The following is a 12,523-nucleotide window of genomic DNA, read 5'->3' on the forward strand; positions in this document are numbered from 1 at the left end:
TAACCTTAGAAAAATACCCAGCAGGTTAGAATGAAAGATACTCCCAAGCTCTAAAACATCTGATTATTTCAGCCAGTACATGGCAAAGAAAATTTGGTAACATCTAGTTATTCCTGTATCCTAAATAACTTAAAAGTTCTAACAACCATGGAAACCTTAAACTTCCTACTTTTGAACAAAATCCATAATCCACTTAACCAAGCTAAATCTGGACTTGTGTCTGAAGAGCTGTTCTTACCTCTTTCCTCCCCCCAGCTCGGGGCATCAGAAAGACAAAACCCCACAATACAAGATGCCTAAAAGCCAACCAAGTAAAAGCTAGAGATGAAATATCAGAAGACAAGAACACAGACAGGAGCAGATGGGTGGAGACCTGGATCCCATTAAGCTGAGCATAAACCTGAGTCTATTAGCAGCAGTCACAATAGATCTTTTTTGGACTGTTTTGAGGTCTTTTTATAGACAGAGCATGGCAGTGCTCAGTTTGGAAAAGGAAGGTTGAGACACAGAGAGACCTCAGCTAGAGGTCCCTTTGGAGAACAAAGCTTTGGCAAGTTCAGACCCTAAGCAGAAAAGAGATGGAAAAAGATCTTTCTCTCTTTTTATTTTTTTCTTTCCCCTATTTCTTTGCTCCACGAGTCTTCTATAAAAGGTGAGACTGTTGAGGTCAAGGCAGGAGTAGTGAATAGTGTTTTATCTGCAGTTCTGGGAAGTCTCTCAACCTTGATGAATGGGGCAGGGCTAAGCCCTGAGATATTGCACACCAGTGTGAACAGCTCCTCTCACTAACAGAAAGATACAACCCAAACACTCAGGAATTTCAGACCTTTTTCCAAGTTGGGTTGAGAGGAAAATGATGTGAAGTGCCCTACAAGGGGTACTGCCTGGAGCAGGCACAGTTGGGCAGCCGCAGCCTGACCTACAAGGTGTGTAACAGGAATCACTTTCCAACACTTGTTCAACTGCCCCTAAAGTCCCAGGCCAGGCCAAAAGCACCAATTACCTGCTCTGTGTGTCACACTGATGTTATACTGCCCTTGCTTACACTCCTGTGGTACATGTGTCACTCATGTCTGTGTTTTTGGCATTTCCTGCTGAGCTGAAAAGCAGCAGAGCCACCACTGGATTGATGGCAAAAGCAGGGAAGCCACAGCATCCATTTGTCCATGCAGGGACACAGGCAGGCACAGGGCAGCAGAAAGCCAGGCCATGGGAGCCTCTAGAATGTGTGTGCAAGGCTAAATTTATGCTGTTCTACAAAAAATACATCAGCCACACTTGTGGCAGCAAATGGCAACCAAATGGCACACAACCACACAACTGGCAGCCAAATCATAAATATTGAGGAGTTTTAGGCAAGGGTTTAAAAATAACTCTGTATATGTTGAAAGGAAATCAAATATTGCAAAAGCCAGTTGCTACTAATGCCTATGCATTTCTGCCTTTGTATATATATATCTTTGCTCTGTACAATCCATATCAGTCTAGAAACAGAGAATGGCTTTAACTGAGTTCTTCCAAAAACCTGACATCTCCAATCCTTCAGTAGGTATTTGCACACAGGTAGCTGCTCCTGGAAGAAACAGTCATCATCTCACCCACCTGGTACCTCCTTTAACAAAGTTATTTTACCTATTATTTACAAGCCTTTGTGAAATTGAGAAAGTCTTGGAAAAAAGACAATTGAGAAAACCTCAGCCACAAGCACTGTTAAGAGTGATGGTGTAACAAAGGTCAGGAAGCACTTTATGTAATTTAAGATAGGTTTAAAGAGAATTCTGTTTGGATAACAGTAGGGAAAACCTTCTGGGCAGGACAAGTGTATGTCACAACTGTCCAGCTGCCCAGAGATTCTGGTGGCCTTTGCTCCCTCCCTGTCATTGAGACCTGCCTCCATGAAGTGTTGCTGAACTACAGGCCAAGCAAAAATCACAAATAATAAAGCAAGAGATTCGATGGTCAGTGGTGTGACTACTGGAAAAGAATCAACAGTGATAAATCAGACAATCCCCTCATTGCTTTCAGCACCTGTTCTTCCCATCCTGTTCTTTTTATCACTGGAGTATTCTTCCAGTTCCCTTCTCCACCTGTTTCATTTAACCTTGCCTGATTTTTCAGTACATGGTGATCCACAGAAGGTGCAATTTCTCACTTTCCAGCTCTGTTAAGCCTCTCCCACTCTGTGCTTCCCACCTCACATCCCTACAGAGTTTTCATGGCACTGCACTAAACATAGAAACAGCATTTCCTGGAGGTTTTCTGCTAGGGCCCTCTTAGCACCCAAAACCTTGGATCCCTTTTTAAAAAGTTTCTGCTAAGCTCACAATTCATTGGAGAACACATTGTTAAACATATAACAAATCCAAAAATAATAAAAAATGTTTTGCCACAAAGATATTTCAAAAAAATATAAGTAGAACATGAGATTCTGATGTTAGCAACTCTCATGTGCATTCCTAATTTTAAGTGCTTAACAGTCTCATTAACTCCACTGTGACTAAATCATGGGCATTAGGCAATAATTTTTAAAATGAGTTTTATTGTACCTCAGCATAAAATAATTCAATTGTTCCCATTCTTCCTCAGGAGATTTCCCTTTTTCCACTGAAAAATGCAGACACAATTGAAAACTTCAGTGCTTCCCTCTTGAGCAAACAGCGCCACTATCAAGGCTGCTCTGGTAGGCAAACTAAAAATGCAAAGCACAGGGCCCATCAGACCCCTAAAAACACCACCTCAGAATTACCCAGGTGATGCTGGCAAAGAAGCACACAGCTCCCTGCAGCCTCCCTAGGACAATGACAGCAATCCCTCTCCAAATTCCCAAATAATCACAACCCACTCCCAGGCAGTGCAGGTCCAGGAAGGGCAAGTTCTGCTTCTCAGCAGTGCTCCAGAGCTCTTTGCTGGGAATGCAAACAATCTCTCCCAAAGTCAGCCCAGAGCCTTCCTGCTGCTTTCTTCTGCCACCCAGTCTGGCTGGGAAGGGCAGAGTGGAACATGGCACTAGAGCCAGACTGGGCAAAGAGCCTGAAAATCAAGTGGATGGGAGAAAACATGCTGCCCTTGGGTGTGAAAGCTACTTCTGCACCTTCTGGTGGTTTGCAGCCAAGCTGAGAGGGAAAACATAAATGAGCCACACAATGTAGGGTTTCTCCCCCACTAAATTATCTGATTGGAGGGGGGTGACAGAAGATGTTTAAGAATTGTTTCACTGTTGCAAAGCCATAACCAGGGATGATACACAATGAAACTGTAATATTTACACAGAACAGTATAGAAGAGAATATTTTTCATCATTTTTTCCCCACTGGTTATTAAGAATATTTTCTTAAAAAAATTCTCTCACTGGAGCTGTAGATTTGAGAAAACTGTTTCAAAGTCTGGTTCCTGGGATTTGATGGGGAATACAGCTACACCCCCAGTATGTGCCAACTTCTTTTCTTGTTACAATTCAATATATTGAACATATTTAATCTTCTTCAAATCAAAGACTTACTATAGAAAAGTAGGATTGAAATTTGACTTCAGAACAGGAACTGGCCAGCTGTAATTACCCAGGCACTGCAATCACTGTGCAGCAAAGGGGCATCGAAATGCAGCAACAATGTCTTTCTGAAACAGAAAATTTTGTTTATGCTCCATTTTAGATCTGGTTCATTTGGTGATGAAAACTCTCCAAAATACACTGCACAGCTTGCTAGTGCTCCACACTAATCAGAGAGTTTGTCAGCAGAGCTATTAACTCTTGCCTTGGGAATCTGCAGGGGCTGGCACATGCAGAGTGGTACTAAGCAAGACTACAGTGCCAAAACTGGGCAATCCTTCAGAGCTGGCTGTGCTGCTGCTCAGAGAAAGAGTTTGGATTCTGTGATTTTAATAGAGATGGAAAGAAGCTATGAGGTCATCCAAGTCTTGCTGCCTGCCAAAAAAAGGCTGCTCCCTGCAGTGCACTTTTGAGTGCTTTGCCTACTTCTGTTAGAGTATTTCAAATGATGGGGCTTCTTCCACTTCCTTTCAGGGCTTATTTCTCAGCTGAATTTATTTCAAATTCAGGAACCTTTTTCACTCTGTGATGCTTGGCATGAACCAGTCTCAGCTTCCTCTTATTTTTCTACCTCTCCACATCCAACTCAAAGGAGCTTTTCCCCAGTGGCCCCGTTCTCTTTCAGTATACCTCAGCTGAAGAGATTGCCTTTTACCCCACCTCTTGGCCAAACCCCAATCTTGAACTTTTGTCTTTCCTTTATAGCCATTCCCTCAAGCTGAGCCATGGTAATTGCCCTCTTCCTCCTTGCCTGTGTGCCAGCATCTTCTGCCAGCCAGGCTTGGGCACTGCCATCATCTCCAGCTCTGATTTCCCTGCCTCTCCCCCCAACCCCTCCTCCTGCCTGCAGCAGCTCTCACACCATGTCACCTCACAGGCATGCCAGCTTGGAAGCCCAACTCTCTGGTCTCTTTCACACCAGCTATTTTGCACTCTTAATTTCTTTCAGCATCTGTTCTTGGATGCTGCCACTCTTAAAAACCTTCAGCAACAAAGCCTAGAGGAAGCCAAACAGGATGTGATGAACATATAGCCAATGCATTCAAGCCCCCTCCTTGCCCACAGTTTTTCTGTGGCTGAAAGCAACAGCCAGTGGTCTCTGGCTTCATTCCAGCCCTGTTTCTTGAGTTTACCTACTGAGCATCATCTTACATTAAAAGTTAAGCTTGTGGGGGAAAAGTGGATATTTTCTTATCCTGAAAGATATTGATTTTTGAATTTTTTTCTGCATTAAACTGGAACAAAGAAGTTAAATATGTACAGAAATTGTAAATGGAATCTAAAAAGAACATGTGGCAGGTCAGAAAAAGAGGTTATTTATGGTTAATATTTCAGGGCATTTTGGTTTGTTTTGAAATTAAATGAATTAACTCTCCAAACTGAAAATTATTTCACCCACATCATGACCAAAAATTAAAAACTTAATGTGTTTTGACCACTTTGAAAACTCTTCTTCCTTAAGCTGAAAAGTATCTGCCCAAACTGACTCTTCTGAATTCAACACAATGGTCTTTTACAGTGAAAAAAAGGCCAACTACCTAATTCATTAGAAACTGTAACCAAAGCCAAATTGCAAGGCACTTAATGTCAGAGACCTTTTGTGTGGCTACATCCAGAGCACAGTGACTTCCCAGCTCTGACTCAAATCATTAAGAACTCCTGCCATCAACAACACCTTTCAGATAAGCATCAGTGTCCAGTCTCAGATGGTGCTTGGATAAGGCTCCTGGTGGGACAGGGCTGGTGCAGCCTCTTCTCCTTTTCTGTAGCCAGAAGAAGGGTGGGCACTGAAGGTAACAGTGGGATCCTGGACTGGGTCAGGGCTCTTTGACACTCAACACTGCCAGTGCATTTTCTCTTTACTCAAATAATAAAATGTTTCTACGTGAATGATTCCAGAATTAACAAGTCAATGAGCTCATTCTACCAAAAAATGGAAATATGGATCAAAGAACATAAGCTCTGACTTGCAAAATGACAGACAGGTTCAAATGGCAAATGAGAAAAGCAGGAAAATTGCACAGCTGAGCACAGGCTGAAGGGAAACTGTAGATAATGAAGACATTTCCCTGCATCATCCTGGTTTCCCCAGAGCAGATTTTCTCCTATCCCATGATATATTCAAATAATGGATAAATACAACTGAGACTGAAAAAGGGCTTTGGGATTTAGGCAAACTTTAACCAACAGAATGAAAAACCATTAAACTTTCTGTATGCTTAGGACATATTTTAATGCTGTTAATTTGATAATCAACAAGAATTAGCAATAAATCATTTCCTTTAACGTAAAGGAATCCTTCACTACAGACCTAAATTACACTTCATGTGCCAAATTCCCTGAGGTCAAAAGCTAAGGGCTTCCAATCCTTCAGATGGCTGGACAAAGAAGCAGAAAAAGTTACACAATGATTTAAGACAGTTCAGAAAGCTGCAAACAAATCAAAATGGGGCAGGAACTCTGGGCAGGAAGGGAACACTCAAAGCTTCACAGATTAAAAAAGCAATAACAATTTTATCATAAAAGATTATGGGAATATGTAAAAAAGGTCATGTTTGCTTTCAGCTTTAAAATGTTCAGCTGCCATCACACATTAAATTTGTTTAAATTACCTTGCACACTGTTTAAAGCTGAGTATACAACTATTTCAAGAGAATGCTGTGGACCAAGACTCTGGAGAATTTGGTCTCCCACCTTGCACCTCGAGCACAATCAGGTACAGGATCACCTTGCTCTGTGCTTCAGGTTCAGCTTTGCAAAACCAAACATAAAGCTGCTCAGAGCTGCTATCTTTTCACTCAGATTACAATCCTCCCAGGACATGGTGTTTATTACCAATTGTTTTTACAGCATTTTCATAATCACAGTTGAGATCTGGCAATTCTCTTGAATGCAATATGCTTTTTCTATTTTGTAACCCTTTGTCTTCCTAGTCCTAATCTCTAAAGAGACTTCACATACAGGAAAAAATTTAATTATAATGAACTTGGGATCTAAAAACATCCTGAGCTAATGGAATTAGCTTATTTGTTGTTAACAAATGATGGAAATTATTTTAACTTTGCTAATAAAACATTCACACTCTACATTCCCACAATGCAATCAAAGGTGGAGTTTCTGAAATCAAGTAATTTAAGCTGTCCCCTTCTCTTGCTATAACCTCCAAATTTCCCACTATTAGCTGACTCAGCCTGAATTTTTGGCAAAGAATCTGCAGAAAGTTCTCCTTTACAACAACCAGGGACATTTCCTGTGCATGGAACACCAACCCATGAAGCTATTTTCCCAGTTCAATGAAAACTGCAGATGAGCACTCAGCAGGAAAGGTCAGCAGTGCCATGAGCAGCAGTGCCCTGTACCCCTGCAGGCACTGAAAAGGGCCTGTCCTGACACAGGAGACTCCCTGGGAGCCAGGGCTGAGCTTCTTGAGACTCTTGGCTTACACAAGTTCATCTTCTGCTCACAGACACTCCCATTATATGCCATACTAAAAAGGACAAGTTAGGCTTGAAGCAACATACTAAGATCCATTGAAAGGAGCCATTAGAGAGAGTATTACATCTCTAACCAAATCAATCTTGTATTCTTATACAAATAAAGACTATTTCACTATTCAGAGCTCTCCTTCCCAAGGCCAGCCATGCCTTCAGTTTTCCTTCAGTCAAAGATTTCACTGACAGCAGGAGCCAAGTGAGTGCCTGTGGCTGGCAAGCTGGTGGGTCCCAAGGGTGGCAGAGCCCATTTCCCAGGGGTAACTGGCAGCACAGCATCCTGTGCTGAATTATTTGTCCCAAAAAACCTGAATGTGTGGCATGGCAAAGGCCCTGTCCTCCTGCAAAGGCTGGCCAGAGAAGAGGGGAATGGAAAGGGGGATGGAGAGCACATAGGAAGCTCCAGCTCTTATAGCACAGCACAATCTGTGGCTGGAGCTGCAGAAGCTACAAAGCCTTGCTCCAAATCTTACATATATTCATTATTTCCCCTTTGCAAGCAGATGCCTTGTGAAATGCCCTCTAAGGCAGCAGCCTGGGAGAGCAGCACATTTTCCTCCACTGCTGAAACAGCAAATGTACCCTAGGCTGATCACTTGGCACTTTTAAAGAATCAGTGTTTGGCATTCCATTAAAAGCATGTACCAAAATGAAGGAAAGCAAATTGTTTCAGAATATGCTATCTGTAAAAATCCAATACCTAATACACCTTACTTGCATAAAAAAATGGAAGAATCAAAATTCCATTTTATTCAGACATTCCTGTAACTGTACAGCCAGACTCATAGCAAAGTCTGGGAAAGAGAAAGAAAGAAAGAAAGAAAGAAAGAAAGAAAGAAAGAAAGAAAGAAAGAAAGAAAGAAAGAAAGAAAGAAAGAAAGAAAGAAAGAAAGAAAGAAAGAAAGAAAGAAAGAAAGAAAGAAAGAAAGAAAGAAAGAAAGAAAAGAAAGAAAAGAAAGAAAGAAAGAAAGAAAGAAAGAAAGAAAGAAAGAATATGGCTTTGAGGTAACAAAAAAATGAAGACATTTTAACAAATCTTCCTCAGAAATCTGAGCAGCCAGCTTGTTTTACCTATTTCCAGCTTCCATGAGAAGCATAATTGAAAGAGAAGGACCTGTAACACCAAAGAAACTCAGTCCACTTGAAAATGGAAAATCCTTTTTTTTAACAGTATCAGACACTCTTCAGGAGTAAATATGTTGGTGTATTTTAATACGTTGGATATGTAATAAGCAGAGAAATTCCCAATTGTTTTACTGAAATTTTATAATTTCAGCAAAATTATTGTTACACTCAAAACTGCTTTGTAAAAACAAAAATGGAACCCTTTTCCATTTCGTTCTTTTACTCATACTGGAAGAATGACATGCAAATGCTACTTGCAAACAGTAACACAGTAAGTGCACAGCTGCAGTTCACCCACCTGCCTGGAAAGCTACAGCTTTTTGTTTTCCCTTTGTCTTACTTGGTACACAGGACAGTATTCTCTTTTCCCCCAAGCCATCCAGGGAAATATAACTGGAATTTCTTGATTTGTAGTTAAACGATGCTAAACCACATCCTCTCTCAAAACCCATATTTGGAGCCAACTCTTATTGTCCTGTTCCACTAAAATCATGATAAGCTTTTCTCTTGAAGATAATTTTATCAAGGAAAAAATGGGCTTGTGTCAAGGGAGGAAATACTTCAGTGACAAGTAATCTTGCCTTAGAAAGCACAAAAATTACTTTGTAGGGCTCCCACCCCCCCTTGTTCTTGGACATTTCTCCCTTTCATCTGCCCTGCACAGAAGTTGTGCTATGACTGGAAACATGAGGCATCTTTCAAAGCTCTTTAAAAGGTACATTTACAAATTTGGTTATGACTCTGGATCCTCATGGGTGAACAGTACATATTTCTTCAAAAATATTTGCTCCTCTTCAGTTTCCCAGGCCATCAGCTTTATTCCTAATCACTGACTATTCAGTGTACAGAGATTAAACAAGTTCTCCTGATGCAATCAGAACAGCAAGAGAGAATCTTTCCTCCTCTCCAGACAGACTGGGAGTTCTCTGAGCCAGAACTGAGTGTTCACATGATGCTTATCAGCCCAAATGAACTTTTCTTTCTGGGAGATTTGTTTCCCATAGATCAGAAACAATGCCAAGGGGATTTTTGAGACAGCAGCGTTTGCATGGCAGAAAGAAAGCACAATACTGCCAAAAGGCCAAGGCTGTATCTTCTCCTGAGGAAAAACATGAAAAAGAAGGAGGGTTTTGCCAGTACCATGACAAACAGCTTACACTCACAAATGAGATTCTTAAAGCTAATAGGCAAAATGCCTAAAAGCCAGGCAGTTCTACAAAGACTCCTCAAAACCAAACTCCATCATTTCTTTTTGTAAATCTTTGAGGGACTCAGGTTTTAGTTTTATTTTAAAGACCTCAGGCCCTTCTCTCAGCTGAGTTACTTCTACCAACTCCAGAGGGGTGCAAATCTTTTCACTTTCATGAAAAAACTGTTTCTGTGATAACAGAAAAACATCCAAAGAGCTAAAGCAGCAGGAAATGACAAAAAATTATTGGTGATGTGTGGAACTTGGAGTTGGAGCCACCCATGTGAGAATATCCCTGAAGCTCAGGGTGACAGAAATGGCAGGGCTGAGGTAGAATTTGACAATTCCATTGGCAAAATGAGCTTATTGTGTCTAAAGCCCTCTGAGGAGAATGACATGGGAGGTCTGTTCTGAGCAGTCCAGGTAGGTGGAACTTTACACCTCAGCACAGCCCATGCCCTCTGCCTGCAGAGTCTCACTGCAAGGGAAAGGCTGCCTGGGTGTCACAGAGGGCAGGGATGGACTTGGGGCACCCCTTTGGACCCCACACAGTGAACAGCTGAGGACTTTGATTTTCTCTAACCTGGGACTGGGCTCTGTGTGCTGTAACCCACTGCAGGAACAGGCAAAGCCCTGCTCCCCCCAGCACCAAGGGAATAATCCTCAGAGCTTCTCTTTTGCTACCACTGCCCCATGGCTTTCAAATAGGAGGAATCAATTAAATTTGCACAAAAGGTAACTATTTCACTGTCACTATTAGCAAGTCTCCTCCTGACACCCCTCCCCCTGTCTGTTCTCCCTCCTGTGTGAATCTCAAATGTTCCCCTCCACACCCTGGCTGTGCTACAGGGCACTGCTGGGGCTACAGCTAAAAACTCAGCTAAGGAGTTCTTGTGTGTGGTAACTCTTTAATAAAAGTATTTTTCAAGGGAAATGGAGGAGAAGTGGTTGAGAATAAGGGACAAAAGCTCCTGTGGCTTTGCTGTTTGGTATTCCCCCAAACAATGGATACATGACATGAAAGTTTCAGTAAAATGCAGAGAAGGATAAACAATTGACAGCCATAATAAAAGGCTATTTTTCTGCTCCTGCATGGAGTCTGAAATGCTGGAATATATTAAAATGAAGCCAAAGCCTTTACTGATTCCTTTTGACAGAGCCTGGATTTGAGACTGGGCTCAGTGTATAAGCAATCTATAAAAAGAAACCCTAAGTAACTGTTTTCTCATTTCTTTGAAATGCTACAAGTGCTCCCCTCTTTTCTTGAGGAATGAGATTCAGAATTTCCATTCTGAAAACACCTTTGCCAGGGAGACAATGTCTGAGCAAGTCTGAAGGAAGTTCAGAGAACTCTGAATGTTCCTGGAATCCAAAATAAAAAGTAAGACTTGTTTATTATTGTTAGTACAACACACAAATGACCTCCTAAGAAAAAGAGTCTGCTGATGACAGACTAAGAATATACAAGGTAATTTTTTTTAAAGAGCTACATGAATTTGCATCAGTCCAAGAAGATGTCAGCAGCCACATGGGAAAAGACACCTATTCTGCACAGCTCCACAGACTGCTTGTTTAATAAAGAGGGTAATCAGCTTAAAATAATTGTTCTAATGATGGAGGGGGAGAATTTCAGTGAAAGACTGTGGATATCACAATGAATATCATTCCTCAATTGAATAATAGCCAGACTGACAAATTAATAACTTGAACCCAAATACATCTTTTTGCTTCTGGCCTGTTTGGCAATATCCCACAGCTGGATTTGAGCTCCTCTTTGGTGCCAGCTGCCTCACCATGTCTGTCTATCCCAGCAGCTCACCATTACATGTAGCTCAAAAAGAGCTCTAGTAAACCACAAAAGAGTTTAATAAATTAATTTTTCCATCTTTATTACCCTACAGACTTAACTAGATGAAACTGAATAATTTAAAAGCTCATTTAATGCACCTATTATTTCACCAAAGGGTATACTGTGGTTTAAAGACAGGATAAGATGGGAAAGGATGTCTGCATGTGTGAAACTAGAGATGGCATCAAATAAACCAGAAAAAAGTGTTTACCAGCACTGGCTGAAAGCCTTCATTCTTGCCCAGTTTGATATAACATGTCAATGCAGTTCAAGAAACAGTTTCAATACAATTTGCAGTCAAAATAAGGGGGAACTGTCTATGACAAATGCATGCAAAATGGTATCTAAATTTTCATCAATACATTTGGGACTTGGTTAGTGGCCCTGGGAGTCTAAGGCTCCACTACATCAAGTTGTCACTATCTGCTACTGAGCAAGAAGACTGGTGACTTTTTATCTGCTTTTGGGGGTAGACAGATTGCAATGAATATGCTTCCTTTCACTTTTCTTATCCTTTTAAAAATAAACTTCAATATCAAAGTAGATCTTTCCTTGCTCTGCTTTGAGCAGAACAGAGGTTTTCTTTTTTTTTCTTTTTTTTCTTTTAATGGGTAAGGTTTTGATCTAGAAAAGAATATTAGGATGCAAGATGTATATCTTTACAGGATTTGCATGAAGTTTCAACTTTAGGAGAAGATCAATGATCTCCCTCAGCTGTCACCAGATGGACCCTTCAGCTCACTATTTAAAATTCCTGAGGAAATTCTCTATAAAACATTTAGACTATGAAAGGTACAGATAACCAGGAAAAGAAATTCCTATGTTAAAACATTGAGGAAACAATGCAAAGTAGTCAAAACATTTCAATATTTTTTATGTTATTTTATTTCAAAATCATTCCTGCTAGTTTCAAATTTAAAGTGATTTCAAAATCTGTATTATCAGCTTAAAACAGTAACATTTGAAAACAGTTTTGAATGAGTCTAAAAAAGTATGGTTTAGGATGTTTACAAATATACTGAAACATTTGAGAATCCAGCCTGACCTGCTGCAGAACACTTGAAAATATTTTTGCCCTGTTGATGGGGAAGAAAGATTTAATTTGGTTTATTCTCAGTTTGATGAATTGGCTTCTTTTGCCAATAAATAGCTTTTCTACCAAAAACTAAGCAGCTGTTAAGGATGAAGAAGCTGTGAAATTTTTATTTTAGTATCAGAAATGTGTTTTTTGCTGGACATTTTATAAGCTCATGTACATATTGTTTTAGAACAATCCACACACAAGGGATGCTTGGGTTTCAGATTTACATCTTTACTGTACA

General features: G+C 40.6%; 1 protein-coding gene across 5 annotated transcripts in view; it reads right to left on the reverse strand.

Annotated features, from left to right (window-relative positions):
- Positions 1-12,523, reverse strand: part of DIP2C (disco interacting protein 2 homolog C) — a 308,808-nt gene that overhangs the window by 13,165 nt on the left and 283,120 nt on the right. The window lies entirely within an intron of this gene.

The sequence above is a fragment of the Haemorhous mexicanus genome, chromosome 1, assembly GCF_027477595.1.
Source record: "Haemorhous mexicanus isolate bHaeMex1 chromosome 1, bHaeMex1.pri, whole genome shotgun sequence".
Classification (NCBI taxonomy): domain Eukaryota; kingdom Metazoa; phylum Chordata; class Aves; order Passeriformes; family Fringillidae; genus Haemorhous; species Haemorhous mexicanus.